Consider the following 21,542-nt stretch of genomic DNA (forward strand, 5'->3'; position numbering starts at 1 on the left):
GGACTTTGTTTGTAGCATTAGAAAAATACTATTATAAACCCTTTTTGAAACGAAAAAAAAAATTGCTTCCTACTTTAGAAGAAATCAGAATCATTATGTGTAGAGAAAATTCTTTAAGTAGGTATATGAACTATGTGGTAGCATCTCAGAATCCATACGTCTGTACGCAAGCAGCAGTCAAAGATGTTTCTACTACTTCTGTGTTCTGTAAAGGTCACGCAGTATAAATACTGCTCTTGCCACTGAAGAAAACAATTGACTGGTATGAATACGGCTTTTATATGCACACTTTCAGATGGACTCACTGGATAATAATTAAATTAAGGTTTCTGTCTCTTCCTGAGGTTGAGGTTGTGAATATCTGAAGATCTGATTGATTAGCAAAGTTCAGGTTAACTGTAAAATTGATCTAAAAGCTAGCAAATAATAACGGCTGTACTGAGCAGTACTGCTAAGTGATAAACCAACTGCTAGAGAATGTGACTGGAATGATGCTGGAAAAGCCTGTTTTCATTTCAGTATGTTTAGCATGGGACTGTCATTTAATTGTGTTGTAATTGTTTTCATGTGACAAAGAGTTGAAGACTGACATGTCACATGTATTTGTATCTGTTGCATTTCTCTTCGGTGGTGAGGGAAGGGTATCAAATGTGATCAAACAGCAATTGAGTCTTTGTTACTAATTGGACACATTGCTCACTGGTTTTGTTCTGTGGAGTGTACTGGGCTTTCAAGTTAAGTGGCTGATTATGTGAGTTTTTGTGGTGGTGAGTGGCTCTCACACAGAAATAGTCTCCCTCAAGGAACCTTTCCTCCACGGGCCCTTTCTGTCAGGTACTGAGCTCAAGCAACTTCCCCCAAAATTATAATCAGCTGTTTGAGTAAACACAGGAAGATTTTTTTTAATTATTATTATTTGTTGTTTTTTTGATGGGACAAAGATTTTAATGTCCTGATACACTAACCCCTGCCATGCAACTGTGGCTGGGAATAAACAGTCACATCAGCCCATTAGTTAATAATGCAATGCATCCTTCTTAAATGTGTAAGCAAGGAATGATGGCTTCAACCTGTAATTTTGAAACTACCCATCTGTCACAGGAGAAAGCAAGCAGTCACGTCTTTTTATGTTAATTCAAGATGAAGGTTCTGTGGCTTTCATGATGTTATGATAAAGGAGGAGGTTTGACTGACTCAGTATCCCATGTTCTAAACTGTGCACTAAGCTTTGCACTGATTTAATCAGTTTTGCTATTAGTTTAGTTATATTCAGGGTGCGAGGCAAAATTTAGGTTTCATCCTTTAAGGCTCGAAGCACTTTGACCTTCACCCAGCGAAGCTCTTAGGCAAATGAAAAACTACCTATGCTTAATGCTAAGCACAGTATCAAATCTTTTGCTGGATCACTGCAAAAATCAAGCTTTCTGTGAATGAAAAGTACAAGAAAAGATGTATGCTAGGAGGAATGAGGTTTTTTCACAGTTAGTATAATTTTTTACAGACACCAAAGGATTGTTAACTCTAAGTAAGTCAAAAGCATTGTTCAAAGTCTTCATTTCAAGGACAGAATTATTTATGGATAAGAACAGGGCAGACTAGGACTCTGGGGTGGTTAAAGGGGTTAGTTCCATGGACAGTTGTTTCAACATTGTGTTTACAGCACTGGTGCTGGTGATCTGATTATTTTTATGTACAGTTGTGTATATATCTGAAAGAGATAACAGGGCATTTGAGTTTTTAGGTGGAGTTTTATTGTTTTGAATTGTATTCCTGAAGTCTAGCAAACTTTTCTTGTTTTCCATAGTACAAAAGATTTACATCAGGTTTTAAGAACTACCTAAGCTTTGAGAGACATAGAAAGGGCTTAACAGAGCATGCATGTTGTCTGTCTGGAAATCCAGAAAAAAAATCAGGTGGAATAATATGTAAAAAATATTTTATGGTTGCACTTCATTGCCTAAGTGCAACAAATAGTACCCATCATTTGAACGCATGCTGGAGAAATACCCTCATTCTTTGAGATATTTTTTTGTGTGTCCCTTCTCTTCCAACTTTTTCTGCATTTTTCTTGATTCCTTCATTCTGTGACAGCTGTGTAGCGGAGATACACACACACACACACACACACACACACACCCCCCCAACACCCCTGGCTATGGGGGTTCTGAAATGATGTGATTTTATTTTACTTTAACAAAACTTCAGGAAAATTGTTCTTCTGATGTTAGATTTATATAAGGGAGGGATTCACTGCACTACAAGAATCTGTGAATATGGTTTATGGAACTGCTGTATGGAACAGAAGGACTGATGGTACCATTTCTGTCAAAGTGCTGCCAAATAGTGTATAGTGCTTTGTCTTGGGTTAACCCCAGGATTACAAAAGTGAATGTGCGTGTAGCATTTTCCCTATTGGTTACCCAGGCTCTGCCTCATTCCCTAGAATAGGAATCAGCACACGCTGTTTTCTAGCAATTTGCGAAGAAAAATTTTTTCTTGAGTAAGGAGGCTTCTAACCCCAGGGATATGCCAGATATCAGACTATGTTTGTGTATATGACTGCGGTCCTGGGCTCATAAATATAATAGATTTCCATAATTCCATTGGACTTTTGTGTTCATCTGCCAGGACAAAAATGCTAAGCTTTACTTTGAAAGTTCGTACAAGTAAGTATGTGATGTTTGTGTAAATTGCAAATTAGCCAGACTTTTCAGAGTAGGTCCAAGATGTTCTTCAAAATAGGACCCAAATGAATATTTAGAGAATCCTTATTTGCTGGTTCAAGCTCTTAAGTAAATCTTAAAATGAAAATGTTATATTTCTAGGTATATAAATTCCTCACGCTGTACTGAAAACTAATTCAGTAGCCACTGTACTGATTATTGAATCAAATCATATCACACCCCAAAGGACAACACCATCATATTGTGTTGGACATTCTCTCCCTTTATTCTGTGGATTATCAGGCTGAATTCTAACCTTTGTTTTCGCAAAATAATGGGAATGACTGCATTTGTATATGTCTTAACCGGTTCTACATATGTATGAAACTAACTTCAGGATTCATCCCCTGTTCTCACTACATGCTAACAAAAAAATAAACTGCTGTAACACGCATTTTTTCTGATGACTATAGAAGAAACATGGAGATAGTGAAGCATTTGTCAGAACTGGTCCTTTGTGTTGTCTCACAGAACCATGTTGTCTTAAAAGGATATTTACACAGTACAGGGCTGCTGTATAATACTCGGTATATATTCTCTGTGCAATGCCAAAAATGTGAGGTTGCTATGCTTTTTAGTTTTAAAAATGTCAAAAATGGAAATTCAGGCCATTTGACACTGCAATAATTTGCTGAGAGATGTCTGAATATGTAGCTCTTTCTGTAATTTTGCACAACAGTCTGGGCTGTAAGATTGCAATAATTACCCAGTGAAGTCATAATTGAAGGGTAAAAATTGAATTTAGGGTCTACATAATTTAAACAGAACCTGATTTTACCAAGTATGACACATTTATAGTGTCTGCTATATGCCTTATAAAACATACTAAAATTTAAGACGATAACTCAAATGGTTCCTGAGGTATAAACTTGTGAAAAGTCACAATTTTGCATTGTGCTGAAAAGCCACCTTACAATACAGTGACTACCATAGCTCTTTAATATCCAGCAGAGTTCTCCTGCTGTGCTTTGTCAGTCGGTAGCAACATCCAAGTCTTCTTGTAAAAGTAATTCACACTTTTTTCACAACACTGTTGCTTTAATTACCACTGAACTCTGCTGTTGCTCAGACAGGCCTAGCAGGACCAAGAGAGGGTCAGCGCTGCAGTCACTGCAAAAGAAGCAAATGGCTTTTTTTCTTACTTTATTATTAACAAACCATCTTTGATTGAAATCCTCCTAGCCTCTGAGATCCAGTCTTGTCTCTGTGCTCTCTTGGGGTATTCATTATCAAAGTAGAACATGGATGTCAATCTGGAAAAACATCAGAAATAATACCTAAAATCCTAATCAGAAAACTTCAAGTAAAGACAAGACTTACATATCTTTTACATGCAGACAGATGATCAGATTTATCATATCACTGAATTTCTGATAGAAACAGATTAACTCATCAACATATTGTACATTTTGTACATGTAAAAATAATTGTTATCCGTTTGCAATTCTTTCTTCTTCATGTTTATTTGATATATTATATCTCATTAGGGCCAAAGGCATTTGTAGGAAGAACTGAAAGATGCTGCAAGACAAAAAAGATTATATTTAAAATTATAAAATACTGCTTCTGCAGCTTTGTCTCATGAAATGTTCCATATTTATGTGTCATCTTTCACACTAAATAACTGTAAAATAACCTTTTTGTAGCATAAACTTCATTTTCAAACTTATGTTTGAGTGTGTTTGTCTCACTACTTACCTTAGAAGGTCAGGTTTGAAAACAGTCTTGTTCCTTATGCCCCTGTATGTTGGAATCGGCTCCTTGGGAGAGAAATGCAGTGCTTTCAGCATGTCAATATTCTTCATAAATTGCGACATTACAACATTATTAGAGGAGGATGTGAGTATGAGTTCTATGTTCAAGGGAAATTGCAAAGGAGATTTTTAGAGTTGAAACTGAATTAGCCAACACTAAACCCAGTACAGCCCACCAGCCTTAACACTTATTAAAATATACCCTATGATCTATGAATATGATTATAGATCAGACGTCTGTTTCATATCTCACCTAAAAGATGATACTGCAAACTGATACCACACCACTTAACACCACAGTAATGCACCAGATTCCTTTCTGGTATGGAAAAAAGTGGCACCTGTTGCATGAATATTCAGTTAATTAATTAGATAGCAGTACCATCTACTATGCTGGCTTTTGTTTGGATTTTTCCTAATCCAAGAATATGAATATTCTTTACTTCTGAATGTGACAAGATTAAATCTTACTGGGTAAGCTATCATCTGTGAAATGCTCAATAATACTATGCCCTCATCATGACTATTATTTTTAGTTATTCATCAGCTGAGTAACTCCTGGACTTAAACTACAGGATTGACAGAAACCATTGATAGAAATAATTTTGAAAATACCTGCCCTAAGTTACTCTAAATATTTTCTCATTCTGTTATGTCTGAAATCAGGAGGTGTAGAAAGTAGAGATCTGAAAAAAAAAAACAAGTGAGGGAAGAAAAATGTGGCTTTGAAATGATTTTAGCAATGAGGAGAAAGACTTGGAGTGGCAAAGTAACACAGGGTATTATGAGGATCTTTATATGGCAGCGCCATGCTGGTCAGGCTGTCATGCATGAAAAGCTCTTGATTGTTATGTACAATCACTTGATAGTAAATGTTGGGAAAACAATCTCTGAGAATTTGTACATGACAGAGGTAGAATTGTCTTTTTCTTAAAAATCAGATGCAGTCCAGAGGTAGGAGTCAGAGAGGACCTGTAAGGTCAGGACTCAACACACACAGCTGGTACAGAGAGAGCACTGTGGCTCACACCAGGCTGCTCTATTATGTGTAAAGGGTATATGTCCCTTTCTTTTCTGCTATAGCAGTGTGCCTGTGTCCCCAGTAACTCTCCTTTGCTGTTTGAGGTACCCTGTGCTAACCATTTGGATGCTGGTTATGTTCCAAGTGTAACAGATCATTTTGCATGAGTGTTAATGCATGAGCGTTGTCCTTTGGCAAGGACAATTCCTAGTGCGATGCTTCAAAGTGGTTCTTTCTTGCAGGTTTTAAACAGGTGTTCTACCTGGCTGTTCAGACAGATTAAGACATTTGTAATGAGCAAGATTTATATTCCTATGCAGCTGTTTAGCCAATGGTTCTTCAAAGTCCTCATTCCCAATACTGGGAAATGAGTGCTAGGAAGGCTTTGACTTCTTACTAACGAAGACTGCACAATATAACAAAGTAAATAAAGCAGCCGAAATAATGAGTATTTGACATACACACCTGCAGTGATGTGGATACATGTGGTTGTATATATTGAGGGTAAAGACAAAAGGAGTGAGTTTTCTCTCTTTGCAACCTGCTTTTGGGAGAATCAGTCCGTAGTACCAGCCTCACTTCTCTAACTCCATCTCCTTTTCTGCATCCAAGTAGCAGATTGTTTTCTCTGCAAAAAGACAGTTGCAGGAGGTATCACTTCCTACGAATTCTTTATTTCGCATTGACTAAATAAAAGTCCTTGGTCTTTTAGCGATTTATGCAGTACTAAAACCAGCACTGATCATACACAGCAGTCTGTGTAGCTCTTTCAAGAAGTAGCATTCCTGCCCTGGCATGGATAAATGGTTACTAGAACCTGAATGTAGCAATGCCAATATTTGATACTCTCTGGTCAAAAAGTATCTGTAAATTTACAGGCAAAAGATGCAGCTAAAGCTGTAGCTGCTACTCCCATGAATCCAGTAAAGCTCCCTGTTTTTTTTTTTTTTTTCTCCCCCAGATGCTTAGATGCTGTACATCTTTCCTCCACCCAAATGTTTGGATGCTAGATATGCTGAGAACAGTTCTTGGAGATACCAATAAATCCAGTGGGAAGTTATTGAGATGCAGGGTGTCAGAAGAGGGCAGGAACAGAAAATTAAGATCCAGTATTTGAAAAATTGGAAAAAAAAATGAAAAAAGAAGAGCATGTGTTCTTTCACTATTTAAGGTCTAGCAGTTACTTTGCATGCTCTGGAATCCTACAGCTGATTCCCACAAAGGTGATGTCTTTGTCAACAACAGAATATTTTAAAAAAGAAAAATCTAAAATAATGTCGATGAAATACTAAACCAAAAGACTGCAGACTGAGAAAGGTCAGTGAGCCCACTTTAGGAGGTGTCACCAACAGAGATACTGTGTGTACTCCAAGGCAGTGAAATGGAGAGAGGCAGACGAACCCTATGTTTTTGCTGAGGTGCAATACAAATAACAGATTACAATGAGATGTGCAGATGCTGTAGTTGCTATACGGGTTTTCATCAGGGAAAGAAATCCAGGTTTGAATATAAGAGTACCACTAAGAGCTTCTGGGATTCCTGTGTCTTCATCATCTATGGAAATGTGTAGTGTGCTACTGCAAAACTCATACGTGCTGTTCCTGTAGAAGGAACTAACCTGCATCTGTTCAAAAAGCTGCAGCCAGAATTAGGGAGGGTGTTGTTTTGTGGATGGTACACTGGCCCGTTACGTTCTCTTACTTTCCAGGATGTATATTACAATCCAACATTTCCACTTGCGCTGGGGCAAAAAAACCTGTTTTAATTGACAGCATTTACAGTCGAGAAGAATTTAGACCAATTATAATATATTGGTCAGAAACATCACTCAGTCTGTGCCAGGTGGTTTGATGAGAATAAAACAAATATGAGTTTACAGGCTCTTTTTCTGTGAGATTAATCAAATCTGAAGCAGCATGAAACTACTGGATCTGAGAAAATAGGCAAGATTGTAAAAACTGATATTGCTAGTTTTTATGGTAAAATGTAATGTGAAGTAGATGCATACAGAAGTAGAATATGCTTATTTCTTAAAGACTGAATGCATCCCTCTGGAATTAAAGAAAAATACTTGTTGGCAAGCTTTATTTTAAACTAATGTACTGAAAGCAAGGTGGAAAAATGAAAGGAGCTAAAAGAAGATTATAACAACATCTTTCTGAACATGGCAACAATTTTACCATCCTGCTGAGAATGAGAACCAGAAGTCTCGGGTTTAGCAACCTGTTGTAGAACAGGCAATGAATACAATTTCATCCCTAAAAGATCTCTGTGGGCTTCATCCTGACCACCTGACCTTATTGTGCAACAATTCCACTTGCCAGCCATACCAAACAAACAGAAAAATACTTTACCCTTTTCAGATTTAAGATAATATTAGAGCTTGTGAATAAGATTCTGAATATGTGGACATGACAACTATGAAAAACTATAATTTAGGACATAGAGTATTCTCTTTATGCTTTTATGTGGAATTTCACTTTAATGCGATGTAAATGACAGTAAGAAATACATTCACAGAATGTTAAAGCCTTCCCATTAAAAATTCTGTATGCATTTTATATTCTAATTCATGTACAGTCAAAAACCCTGATAAAATCATAGTACTGATTTGACTGCTGCACTTATCGTATTAATGAGGATACTTTATGCCTTTTGAAAATTGGGATATAGTCCATTATGTGATTGTGAATGATGTGATTGTATCACATCAATTTGTTATTCAATCCCACCCCTCCCTTCAGTCAACTTTGTATATAGGAAAAGCCATTGGTGAGCATGCATAGAGGCAGGAAAAGCTACATTTAAAATTTGTCTTTACTTCTTTTATCTTTTCAGTTCTTAAACAGATTTTATATTTTTTTTTTCAAATCCTAGAATTTACTCAAACTCTAGAGAGGAATCCATAGAGGTATCCAAAAATCTCTAGAGGAGCACCAGCTAAGAGTGGCTGAAGGTAAGGTTCAGTTAGGTCAACTCTGCAGCCTTCTGGATGAGCGTGTTGGGTGGGATTCACCTTCCATAATGTTGGCTATATGCCATATTCCACATTAATCCTCTTGGCTCTATGTAGTCTGTGAAAAGAGATGGTCATCACTGCTACAGGGTGGTTGTTCTACGTCTGTGCCCCTCCACAAACTGTATAGGGAGCCAGGTTTCTAATTTCTTAAGACAGGGAAAGTTATATAGGAAGAAACTGGCTTGCTAGGACTGTATCTTAAAAACACTTTACTAACCTCTCTCCAAAATGGCAAAGCTTGTTGATGATGTGTTTCTTTGGGACTGTACAGGTAGTTTTAATTATTTTAATGTCTTTTCTTTCCTAGTCGTTATGTGCTTTGCCTTTAGCAACACCCTTGTCCTCATGGCATTCTCTCCGATTGTTTCTGGTTTTAAGTCTGTGGCAAATATTTTACCTCAAGGGAAATTAAAAAAACTGTTTCTCCCAACTGGGGCTACTATGAATGTTTCCAGATTCAGCACAGCTCCCGGTCTTATATGATAAAGAGATGTAAACTCTCCAAAACACAATAGTTGAGGTGTAGAAGTCCTGTCTCAAACATCTTGAAAGCAGCATTGTATCCAGAAAATTAAATCTGCTTGCTGGTGTCATTCTCTTAGATTCTGTCCACTAAATATTTAATTCTGTCTATAATGATCGTCTCTATCATTAATTTGTTGCTGAATGTTATGTTTTTCTCATCTCCACTCAGTGTCATTTTGCTGCCTGTAGTTTTCTGGGTTTTTTTAATATTATCTTCAGGTTTACTGGCCAGTCCATTTTTATGTTTCACCTCTTCATGAAAATTTCGTATTACTGGTTTGAACTTCTCTGAGGTAGTGCTGCCACAAGCTACAGCGCACATTTCAGTGGAGTGTTTGTGAGAGTTTTGAAACAAAAATCTTGTACTTCTAATTTTTGGTCTTGTTAATGCAAGAACATGACTTGAAGTGTTTATCAAAGTATATGTTCTTTTGAATTTGACTGCTAAAGTACTTTGTTTGAAGTGGCTTTCTTGATTTCTTACTGTAGTGCAAAGGAATACAATAGACTTGCACATGTGTGCATATGCACATGTGCGCATGCGCAGGCAGTATGAAATAGTGAAGCGGAAACATTTTACTTTAAAGTGTCCTTTTTGGGGGGTAGAGGGAAGATATACATAAAGGTCAAAGGGAAACATTAATGGTGTTAGATAAATTTTACCCTACTTAAATTCAAACCAAATAAGAACTTTATACGATCTTTTGGAAAAAGCCTGCAACATTCTAATCTCTGCAAATCCACTCTGTACTGTTCACTGCTCTTCTTATTAATCAGTTCTACAGAGCTGTACTCTTCTCAATACTGTTACACACACTGCATTTTTATTCTTCAGCTTCAGCTTGGCCTTTTCTATATTTTTGCTTCATCTTACATTCAATTACCCGCAGCCTAGTTTTCAGAATAGGGTACTGTCCATGGCTGCATTTAAGCAACAGCCCATTATGTCATCTTGCTTCATATATTTTATTCTGATCTTTTTTAGGATGAAACTCATTTGAGAAATCTTTCCTCTGCCTTTGGGGAGAAATTATTTGACTTCTTCCACAAAGTCTGAAATTTGCCTTCTCAATGCCTTTGTTATTAAAAGAACAAGAAAGCACCCAACTTATTTAGATCTTGGATCCTGTTATTTTGCTAAACTGCTTTATTGTTGCAGTTTCAGGAAAACCAAGGTATTCTTCTAATTATTGTCGCTCTATTTATGGTTTTCATAGTAGTATTTAGTGTTCCAAATTAAATATCTACTTTCTTCAGAAGCCTTTTGTATCCTTTGTAATATATGCTTTCGTATTTGAGACGTCGATCTCCCTTCCATTACATGTGAGTTTATGATAGCATTTGTAAAACTGGAAGCTTTTTGCCCAATGAGAGTTCTCTTTGGAAAAAAGCTACAGCACAGAGCTTATGACATTTGATGAAAGTCTTGGTCACTCTTTAGGGATGATGCCTGGAATAGAATTTTAGACTTACTTAGAACTGCCATGCTTTTATATAATTTTCACCATTTCATTTGAATTAATTTTTCTGACCAAGATATAGGGCACTTTTTAATTGTTGGGATTTTTTTAAACATGAGTAAACCATAAGTAATGGTATGTTGTTAAAGCCAGAATATATTTATAGTCTTTATATACAATTATAAATATATATACTAAAAAAACATGTATATGTGTATATGTGTACACACTAACATTTTTCTGTAGGTAGTAGGAACACACAATCGTCTTTAATATATTTGTGTTTCATTGATAAGAGTTATTGTTCACCAAGGCCTTTTGTCCACAAATTGGTAAAATTCATTCTGAAAATTGATGGCATTATTTTCTTTTTGGTATGAAATTAAGTTTCTTCCTACTATCTCCTGATCCCAAATTTTTTTGAGCCATTTCTCCTGTGATTTTTTTTTCTGATAACTCTTGCTTCATCATCTGCTTGGAGAACTGGATGTATATGCCATGTTTTGATTTGGTGATAGAGGCATATGTTGGTAGTGCTTATTTAATTCAACTGCCATGTAGAATTATTAAATGCATAGGATACCAGTTAAAGAGAAATTGAAACCAGCATAATCTATGCAGTTGACCAGCTTATGTATTTAGGGTAAGCTTGTAATGTTTATATTATCTTTAGTGATGATTCCTGTGATGTATGTATACTGAACTATGTACAGACATAGGTATTTTAGAATTAAGACTTGCAATAGAAAGAAAAAATCCCAGCCACAATACTTTAGAAACCTCATGCTGGAATGTAGAAGGATATTGCAGATACTGTAGCCAAAAAAAAAAAAAAAAAAAAAATCCTTAGCTTTTATTAGTATAAAACATAGCAAAGGCTGAAAGTTCATGCCAGTCCTTCAAAATAATTGGCTTTAATTAATATTATTATTGATCATGTAGTAGAAGACATAGCCTGAGTGATACAAGGTTTTCAAGGGAATGCTTTACAGCTTAATTATGTTTCCTTAGGAGATTTAACATAATTCAATTTATTTTCCCTTGTGTTTCATCAATCATTATATGAATAGAAAGGATATCTGAGCTTCTTGTCTAAGTGAATTCCTGTAGATTCAAGAACTTTTGACAATATGCAGATTAGAGAGAGGATTGGAGCACACCTTCTGTAGAGGAATGAACCTTCAAAACCTCTAAGATGATGGTAACACTATTCTCTATTGTTGGTAAATTTTCTGAGGACAAACTGCTGAGGCATATGGCTTCTGCAAACCCAGTTCTGCTACAAAAACCACACTGAAATTGGACCAATTAATTCTTTTTAGACAGCTATTTCTGAAAAGATTTTCTTATGCATGGAACAGGCACATGCATGTTCTTTTTGTCTTGCAAGAAGCGCTTGATGAATTTAGATTATTTTCTGTACAATAGTCCATTATTGCCATAATCCATGTCACAGAGTATGTTGTAGGTGGTGTTGAATCTTGCTGTTGCTTGGTATCCAGCAGTCTCTTCATCTCCATTTTGGAAGCTGCCAAGTTATTCAGGATATTCATCACCTTTTATGGAGAGCTTCCAAAGCACCCATCAAAATGAAATAGAGATTATTTTTAGGGCAAAATTATCGTCACCTGAGATCTTCCTTACATGTAGAATAGTGATATTCATAGACGTGTTTTATGCAAGGGAAGTTCTACATTAAGAAGGTGCATGTACTTTGCTGATACTGTTTTGGTACAAATCATTGCAACTGATTCTGTCTTGCCTATCTCCATACGCTCTTAGCAGCTGAGCCTTCTGCGTGCATGGGACATGGGAGAAGCTGGAGGGGTGAAAGCTGTGCGGAAAACAGCTGAAGGTGCAAGCAGCTGTGTGACTGTGGCATCATCATGAGGCTGCGCAGAACTGCGATTCACCTCATCCATGCACCTACTGCGCAGTCTGGTTAGCAATGGCGGGAGGAATTGGAGATCGTGTATTGCTAGGGGGTTAGATGAAGGAGGGGGTTAGATGAAGGAGCTTTTTAAAACATCTCAAGTAAGTCCAGATCTGAGTCAGTGACTTTTAAAATGAAAGGTCTGCTCTGTTATTTTTAATGGGCAGGCTTTCATAATTCTTTGCTATTAGAGTACTAACTCCCTCTTTTCAAAGCCTTCCTGAACCTCTCATTGTCCAGCATTTGTATCCCTCACTTTAATGAGTACTAAATAAGAATTATATAAGTATTTCAATAATTCTCACTGGACAGTTAATTAAGCAGCACTGACTCTAAGGAGCAGTCAGCTATTACCTCCTTTTACAGACAAGTGCTTCCACAGACACAAAGGGAAGAGGTCAATTTAAAAAAAAATGATGTGTGGATTAGTAATCTTTCTCTGTAATAAATGATCTAGCTAACAAGCTGAAACAGTGAAATAAAAACTCACCTTTTTTTTTTTTTTTTTTTTTTTTTTTTTTTGTCTCCTCATTTTTCTGATTCAATCTCTTGTGTTCCTTCAGCCTTTTTTTATACAGGAAATGAATTACCTGTAACTTTTTGGGGCCTGAATATTTTGAACTAAAGCTCTCCAAATTTACTTCCCACAGAAAATCATGTGGGGCATGGCCCTATCCAATTCTTCATTACACATTCTTTTTTAACAGCTTCTGTTTTTTCTCATATATGATACATCCTACCACAAATTTCAACTAGAGCGAGTGCAGAGGACCATAATACCAGTCTTACACACAGGGTATTTTATTAAGTCCAGCAGTTAAAAATGTACAAAGTTCCTTGTAATAATCCATTCATTCTGTTCTCGCCTGATTCTTGGAGTAAGCCTGCACAATTATTCAAATCCCAGCTTTTAGCTACAGCATACACCTCGCCATGGGGCTATGCCTCTGTAATCTTGCTTTGGTCTTGCATGTCAAATGGAATTAACTCCCATAAGAAATGTATGCGAAGACAACCCAAAGTGTCTAATCCTACTGCTGTCTTAAATTTCTGAAACTCAGACCTGTCATCTTTTTCTATAGCTTTGTTGAAGTTCTCACTTATGCTTCAGTCCATCCAAAGATGAAGTTTAGGGAAATTTGCATTTTTATTTATTTTTCAGTTGTGCACTCTTGTGGCCTTTTCACGTGTTCCCTTTGTAGAAGCATTTTTTTTTTAACTCAAGTCCTATTTTATACTCAGAGGAATGCCTTATTGAGGTGGATTCAGTTCCTTACAGCTGGCAGTATACAAGTTTAAACATACAGACCAGTACGTTACTTGACGACGCTCATGCCACATGGGTGTGTAGAAATAATGATATCATTATGACTATACCTTAACAGCTCAGCCTAGCTAATCACAAAACCTAATTTTGACTCGATTAAATCTCAAATCACATTGCTTTCTTCATGAATAAAGTGCTTGATGAAATTAGCTCTGCTTAGTGTAACTACACTGTTTGTGTGTTGTACTAGAAGTACATTAGCTTTCAAAGCAGCCTTTCCAATGTGCCTGTCCTCTGCTGTTCTCTAGGGGGCATGCTTTCAAATTTCAGCAAAAAAATGCTTACATCCTAAATAATAAAAGGGGAGGAAAAAGCAAAGCGTTATCAGGGAGAAACTTAATTTTCCACTTATTCAATCAAATATCAACCAGATCTGATTAGGGGTGGCCAATTTTAGATGAACCAGGCAAAATACATTTACATAGGGTGTCCAGTTTCAACATAATTTCAGTAAAAAGCAATTACAAAATTATAGTCGGATAGAAAGCTGGTTCTTCTAGGTGCCTTGGCTAAGTGAGGTTGGAAGGGTAAAACTGTAACTTATTGTAGTGGATATTTAATAAGTGGTAAGCCACAGCACTCTCCACTTGAAAGTTAATTAAGGCCGTAGAATGACCATACTTGTACAGCAAATATGTTAATGGGTTAGCCATGGTAACTGTCACAACAAATCCCAGCAAAAAATAATGGCTTTATGCATTGTTTTTGCTGATTGTTACATCTCATTAAAAATGCTGTTGTATTTTGGTTTGCTCTGGTTTGTTTTCACTATTTTTGGGAAGTGGTGTAGTAGCGTTAATTTAGGAACTGCTTAATGTCATTAGTAGAAACTGAGACCAAAACACTGAGATGCAGAAAAAGGTTAAAATATTTGCCAGTGCATGGCACTATATAAATGTCAGTAAATAGTGCACGCCACCCAGACTTTGTCTTTAGTGTTTTTAGGCAGGCTATGTGGCTTGTAGAGGGTACAATTCTGCTCAGAAAGCTTGAGCTAATCCTTTAGATATAGTGTTTCATTTATGAGTGTAATTGCTGCATTATTTTTGTTGTTGCTGAGTAAGTGAACTTAGTGTCAAACAGCCAAGAATTGGCTGTTCTATTTAAATTTTCTTCCAAGAAGTCTCCTCATTCAGAGTATGGTCAATTCTGGCTTTCAGGGTTGATTTTGCATGCTCAGTTCCCATGAGTTTTGAACAACTTTAGCAGCCCATATGAGGATGGGGCAGAGGAGCGTTTTCAGTTTGGATTCCCCTCCTTAGGCTTCTTATTTCAAGAAGCTTGAAAGGCTTCATGCTGAAAATTACTAAAATATTTTCAGTGAGGCATTCACTAAAATACTTGGTACCTCTTTCTTTATTGACATTACACTGATGAGGACAATCCTCAGCATTTGTAAATTGAGATAGGTCTACTGAAGTCAGGTAGTGAGAGTTTTGCTTTCTTGTATCCACTAGCCTAAAAATTTAGTATGAAATTGATATGTGGACTAGTGGCAACATCACATAGAGAGTAAAGGAAATTTCGAAAGGTATTTTGGGTAAAGGAAATTTTGACAGGTATTTTCCAGTCTCTCTCTTGTTATTCTTCCTTAATATATTCCTTCATTACTTACACCACTGTGGTGAGAAATCTGTTGAATTTTGCAGCACATTCTATTAGTGGAAGGAAATTATACATATTTACCCATAGAAATTAATTCTATGCTGAAACTTAGCATACATTTCTCTTGATACTGCTTTCACTATTAATCAGCTGCTGCTTTGCTCATGCTTCCAAGGAAGAATAAACACCTTGCCTTTTTCCAACTAAGGAACTCTTTTTCCTCAGGAAAGATTCGTATAGTTGTTCCTGGATTTAGTCAGGAAAAGAATGATGAAATTTATCAGTAGAACTGGTTGAATGCTTTTTATGATGAAATGTTTTCCATCAGAAAATTCTGTTTTGTTGATGTCCTCATAGAAACAGGTTGGATTTTAACAATATTTCCAATAAAAGCCGGCAATAATATAAAAAATAAAGGCTTTTGAGAATGTCAATCTATTCATTTTCTCTACTTTTGGAAGGCCTGCCTGTTTTTCCCAGCTTTAGATATGCTTCCTGCAGCCATAAAGGCCCAACTGAGCAAACAGCAAGGTTTGTCCCAAACTCTGCATCTCTGGCAAGGCTTGGGAAGAATCTGTCAGCTTTTAGTCTTCTGGTGATCTCTTTGCTGCTTTGCTGTTGTTGGACACCTTGCCAAAAAGTTAGAAGTAATGGAAGATGTCATATTAAAACTTTGCTTCCAAAGTTTGTGATAAAGGCACTAGAGAATATTTGCAGTTTGGGGACAGACTAAGAAAAGTGATACCTTGTGAAGAGTTAACAGAAGATGAAAACTACCCCTTAAACTGCAGTACATAGAGAAATGTGATCAGATTGGTAAATGGTGGTACCTGTAAGTGGATGGTCCATCAAGGGTAACTAAGGAACCTGGCTGATAGGAAAGGATCTTAAGGAAATATATAATTATGAAGGTTGAACTACGTGGGAGAAGAAGAAAAGCATGTTTGGAGAGTAGAAATTATAGAAAGGAAGAAGGGGAAAAGGTAGTGCATGGTTCAAGGAACTGAAGGAAGAAAAAAAACAGAAAAAGAATGGTAAGGAGAGGTGGGAAGATTTCCAGGCTGTCATAGCAATGCAAGGGAGTAAAACGAGACCTAGCTGTTATATTCCAATAAATGAGGCCAGCATCAGCTTTGTTCAGTTAATGAGTGATACTGTGTGAAATCAGAAGTTGGACTTGAAACAAAACTGATTTTCGAGAAGCAGTTTCGAGTCACAGCATACACACAACTGTGCAGTGTATGGGATGAATGACAATTATGCACAATGAATTCATGGCCAACAAAAAGCAGTCGTACAATGCGGAGCTCTAGTTCAAAATAAGGAAGTGATGCCTTTTTGCGAAAGTTTTGGTGGTTTGAGGATCCCTAACTGATGAATGGAAACTGTTGCAGTGTATTGTAGCCCTTACTGTTTGTTCAGCCCCTAGCTTTCCACCCACTGAGGTGCTTGGTTCAGCATTGGAGGTCCACCAAAACAATGCTGCTTTCTCTTAACATACAGCAGTTCTACCCCTGAAACTCAGGTAGCTGAATCATCTCTGCTGCAAGGCTGGATCGTGTGAAACAGAGAGCTGGATACAGGTTGTATCCCGTTGTTCTGATCCTGTTCAGTCCTGGGTAAATTTTCTGTTCTTCAAGCATTCTCTGGTTTACACCATTTTTCCAGATAGCAAACAAATTGATCAAAAAACCAATGTGACATGGGCCATAGGAGACCAGGAGCTTTGTTGGCCAAATCTAGGCACCTGTGAAGACCGTGACTTTGTTTCTCCCAGATTGCTGCAAAAATTTCTCATTCTTTCCTTTCTTCCAAACTGCTCTTCTAATACAGGTGTACCAGGCCAGGTACTGATGTTATTCAACAGCTAGCTGAAACCATGGGCACAGACCAAAAAATATTATGACCTTTAATTTCATTGCTATGTCAGTACTGCCTATCCTCTAGAATAACCGCCTTATCTGATATTGTGCCTTTGTGAAGCTGGGGCATAAATGAAAAGTGGCTGATTTGAGATTAATGTGGTGAAAGCAACTTTGACGCAGGTTCAGGGACAGAAGTGTTTGATAAACTTGGAGGCACCATCTCAGCTAAAGACCTCTACCCAGTGATCAGCAGGTTATGGTGTTGTTTTTTACAGCTAGAATATTTGCTTCTCAATTCAGCTTGCAAAAAAAAATTTACTCTGTTCCCTATCAAAAAATATTCTCTAATATGTGACCAAGCTAAGTGACTGTGTTTGCAAAAGTGGGGACTGAAGGTGACTGTTTACAGCCCTTAATTTATATCCTACATAAATGTAATTGGATGAATAAAATTAAAAATTGTTGCAATCTTTGAAGTTCTTTCTTCACATCAGACTTCGAAAGTTTCTGTCGCATACTTTATAAAGGCTCAGTGTTCAGACAAATTGGTCTCTCTGTACAATATTGGGTAAGGGTACCATATGGTTCCTCCCATGTGTGTGTCTCTTGTCTAACTGAAAGCTCTTTGGGGAAAGTGATGTCTCTTAGTACATGCTCTGAGACCAGTGTCCCACTTTTGCCTGAGATCTTGAGATGCCAGTGAATTATGAAGAAAAATTGCATCAATGATTCAATTCTGATTTTTAAAAAAAAAAAATCTTATTACTATCTCATTCAAGGACAAGAAAGCAAGAATAGGCCATTTTAAGGAAATGATGCATAATCATGGACCTCAAAGAACCTAGCAATGAGCCCATCACTGAAGGAGATTTGAATATGCTCAGCGCATTCTCAAGAGATATACCAGGGACACTGCAGGGAGAGGAGAGACTTATACCTTGATCACAGTTATCTTTTGGTCTCAGACAATTTGGGGATTCTTCTGGAAGTTTAGTGTTGTCGCAGTGTGTAGTGGGACTGGTTTGTTAACCCAAATACTTCTACATGTAGCTAGCGATTCAGTGATTCCACTTAATTTTAAGATGCAAGGCCACACTAGAAGTGTGCAGTGCCACACTGGAAAACTTTAAAGTATACCCAGTCTTCCAAAGAATCATTTAAAAATAATCCATTTTCTTGGTTTTGAAGAATTCATACTGCAGGACCAGTAAGGACTATAAGTCTCTAACTTTCCATAGAATTTTTCCATACATGATATAGCCTGGGGTATTATTGTTTAATATTCTAATAAATGTGTGTGTAAGTATGAAAGTGTGTGTCTGTCTGTCTACGGTACCGGAAATATCCTAAACCCTTTCTAGTCATGCGAGAAGTCAGTTCTTTGCTTGAAACCACTTACATTTAGGAAGTCAGCTTCTGCAGTCTAGCACATTGTGCTGAGTTCTGGTCATGATTAGAGAGCTCTAAGCACACACGTAGGTTTCTCTGTGCCATCCTTTTGCAAAAGCAGTTGCTTGATGCATAGTAGTGCAGAAAAATGTTAGAGAAATGTTAATCTCTTTATTTAGCTTGTTTGTTTAAAAATACTCTCACAAACTTTTGCTTTGATTCCCAGTTAGCTCATTTGGTGTGAGTCTCTAAAACTTGTCTTTTATTATGTATTGCTTTCTTGATTCTCTAAACTCTTACTGTTCCAGTATCTGAATGCGTGAGCATGGTCTTCAGATGATGGTCTCGCTTTCAAATGGGAGTATCAAAAACACTTAGCAGTGTGCCCGCAAAGCTTGCAAAGTGATTTTAAATCCTCTGATAGAAGCTATCTATTATAGTCGTACCAAGTACTATTATTAATGTCTTCAGCCTCTCCATTCTGTTTTTGCTCAAGCCATGCCCAAAAACAATTAGCTGTTTGTGTGACCCACATTATAACATCAGCTCTCCATTATGGTAACAGTGGACTACGAACAACACATAATCTTCACATTTAATGGGGCAGAAGACTGCAAAAGGCCAAACCCGTCTAGATAAAATGCCATGAAGTCTGCAACTTTATGCAGAGGTAGATCTGGCACAATGTGATTTCTGTAGCTGTATCTGATTGTTACATGAAAATACAGGACTACTAACGATGGCATTGCTGCAGATCAGTCATAAACTACTGTTGAAGACAGCAAATACTGTGGAGGGAACTCGGTATCACAATCTCTGTTGTCTTTATGGGAGCCAAGATTATTTTTTCCTGTCTGTTGACATGCATGCAAATGAGAAACGAAGACTTTGAAGAAGAGGGAACATATATGTATATATGTCTAGCTGGCTGTGCTGTTCATCATAAAAAATATGTACGCAGGGACTGCTGTTTTTATAAGGTCATTGGTAGCTGATCAATATAGTGGCACATCAGTAGACGGACACAATACTGAGGACATCCTAATGCATGGTATATACTAATTTTCTGAATAGAACTGTTGGTATGACACACTGTAAATGGACTTGCCTCTTGTCTTACAGAAATGTGCTTGTAGAATAGAACCTGCAAATGCATTGCATTCTGAGATCTTGTGGCTTAAAATGTATATATTGGTCCAATAAATGGCATCGTTTTATCTATTTTATGCTTCTACTGAATGCAGAACACGTGCTGTTAAAGAAACAAAAAGGACATGCATTTATTTTCAGGAATAGGACTTTGCAACCACTTGGGAAGAATATTCTTGATTGAGAACCAAAACATTCCATGATGCTTAACAAACCTGCAAATTGAAAAATCAACATCTGCCCTGTGTAGCAACATAGCAGGAGAAAGACCTATAGCCTGAAAAATTCAAAATATTCCTTAAATTATATTTCTGTGCATTTTCAAAATTACTACTCTCTGAATCAAAAGTCTCAAGCTGTTTTTATTTGAGAGCGTATGTTGTGTCGATAGACAATATCTCAGCCTGTATTTGTACATGAAAAGCCCTGCTGCATAACATAATGGACAGTCCTTTGAACACGAAGCTGTATCTCAGTGAATGCTTTTATAACAATATTTTAAAAGAAATGATATGCATCATTAAATCACTGAGGACGACCAACTCAACTGTAGAAAACCCACAACTCCTGCAATCATAGTTACAGTTCTTATTTGAATATTTTAGTTTTCACCTGAGCAGCCAATGGAAGCAATCGAAGCACAGTCTGCATTCAAACAGATGAAGGCACTACTCTAAAAGAAACGGAGAGAAACCTGTGATTATGTAGTTACTGTAATGCTGGCTGCTTGCTTAATGTCTGCGTGGGATTTTTTTTTTGTCATTTCCCTTATTTACATATCACAGTCATGTTTTTATAAAGTTACTTTAGATAATTTATTAGATTGATCTTTTCAAAATTCTGCTCAGGCTAGGTGTCATTAGGAAAAGTTATTTAAACTTATTTAAAGGTTTGTGCCTGAGTAGGGCATTTACCTGCCTCACTGCTGATATTCTAAAAATACCTCCATGTCCATACTATTATCCATTCTTCACGTCCAATTGCTCTGTTATGGTAATAGTCAGAAGCACACCATGTAGTAATTACTTACAGCTGACTTAAGAAAAGAATATTCAACTCCCCCACTGTTCCACTAGAAGGTCTTTATGCACTATTAACTCATTCCTGTTTATTAATACTCTACTGGTAATTCTGGCTGCTGCTTTTTAGGTTTGTAATAGGAGGACTATTAAACAGCAATTATTGACCATATGGGTTAGTGAATATTTGTGATGGTTGTTGGGTGGTTGTTCTGTTGGGGTTTTTTTTATCCCTTTAAGTTGTTTTTAAGGAGCCACATCGTAATACAGTGGTGCAACATTACATCTGCCTGGGATTAACAGCTTTGGCAGCATTCCCCACATAGAAAATGCAAATTCTGTATTTCAGAAATATCATCTGAAGCTGTGAAAATACAGAAGAATTTAAAAACCATGAAAACACTGTGCCAGACAAAGTAAAAATCTTTTGTCTTTTTTTTCCTTTTTCCTTTTCCCCAGCACTATATGGTTTGATACGTTTTTGTCCATTCGTCTTTTTCTGTTTAATACATATTACCCCCTCAACACCTTTTAGGCCTTGTCCTAGAATTTAGAAGTGGTCAAGTGTAAATTTCAAACTAATAAAACTTCTAGAAAAGTGTGAATTATTGTACTTTTAAGACTAGAAATCTGCCTTCCTCCGTAAGCTTGCCTAGTGAGAAGATTCAGGAGAGACAAAATTACAGCAGTTATCTCTCAAATAGTGGTGCTGGGGAAAAAAAAAAATGAGATTCCTCACTTTCATCTCCTGCT

The 21,542-nt window shown here is 36.9% G+C and overlaps 1 long non-coding RNA gene across 17 annotated transcripts in view; it reads left to right on the plus strand.

Annotated features, from left to right (window-relative positions):
- Positions 1-21,542, plus strand: part of LOC128851802 (uncharacterized) — a 512,727-nt gene that overhangs the window by 323,328 nt on the left and 167,857 nt on the right. For 14 of the 17 annotated variants that reach the window (XR_008449259.1, XR_008449267.1, XR_008449264.1 and 11 more), the window contains one exon: positions 8,376-8,454. The exons of the other annotated variants lie outside the window; for them this stretch is intronic. This is a non-coding gene — a long non-coding RNA (uncharacterized LOC128851802). The remainder of the gene's footprint in view (positions 1-8,375; positions 8,455-21,542) is intronic. 17 annotated transcript variants of the gene reach the window in all.

Source organism: Cuculus canorus, chromosome 3 (assembly GCF_017976375.1).
Source record: "Cuculus canorus isolate bCucCan1 chromosome 3, bCucCan1.pri, whole genome shotgun sequence".
Lineage (NCBI taxonomy): Eukaryota > Metazoa > Chordata > Aves > Cuculiformes > Cuculidae > Cuculus > Cuculus canorus.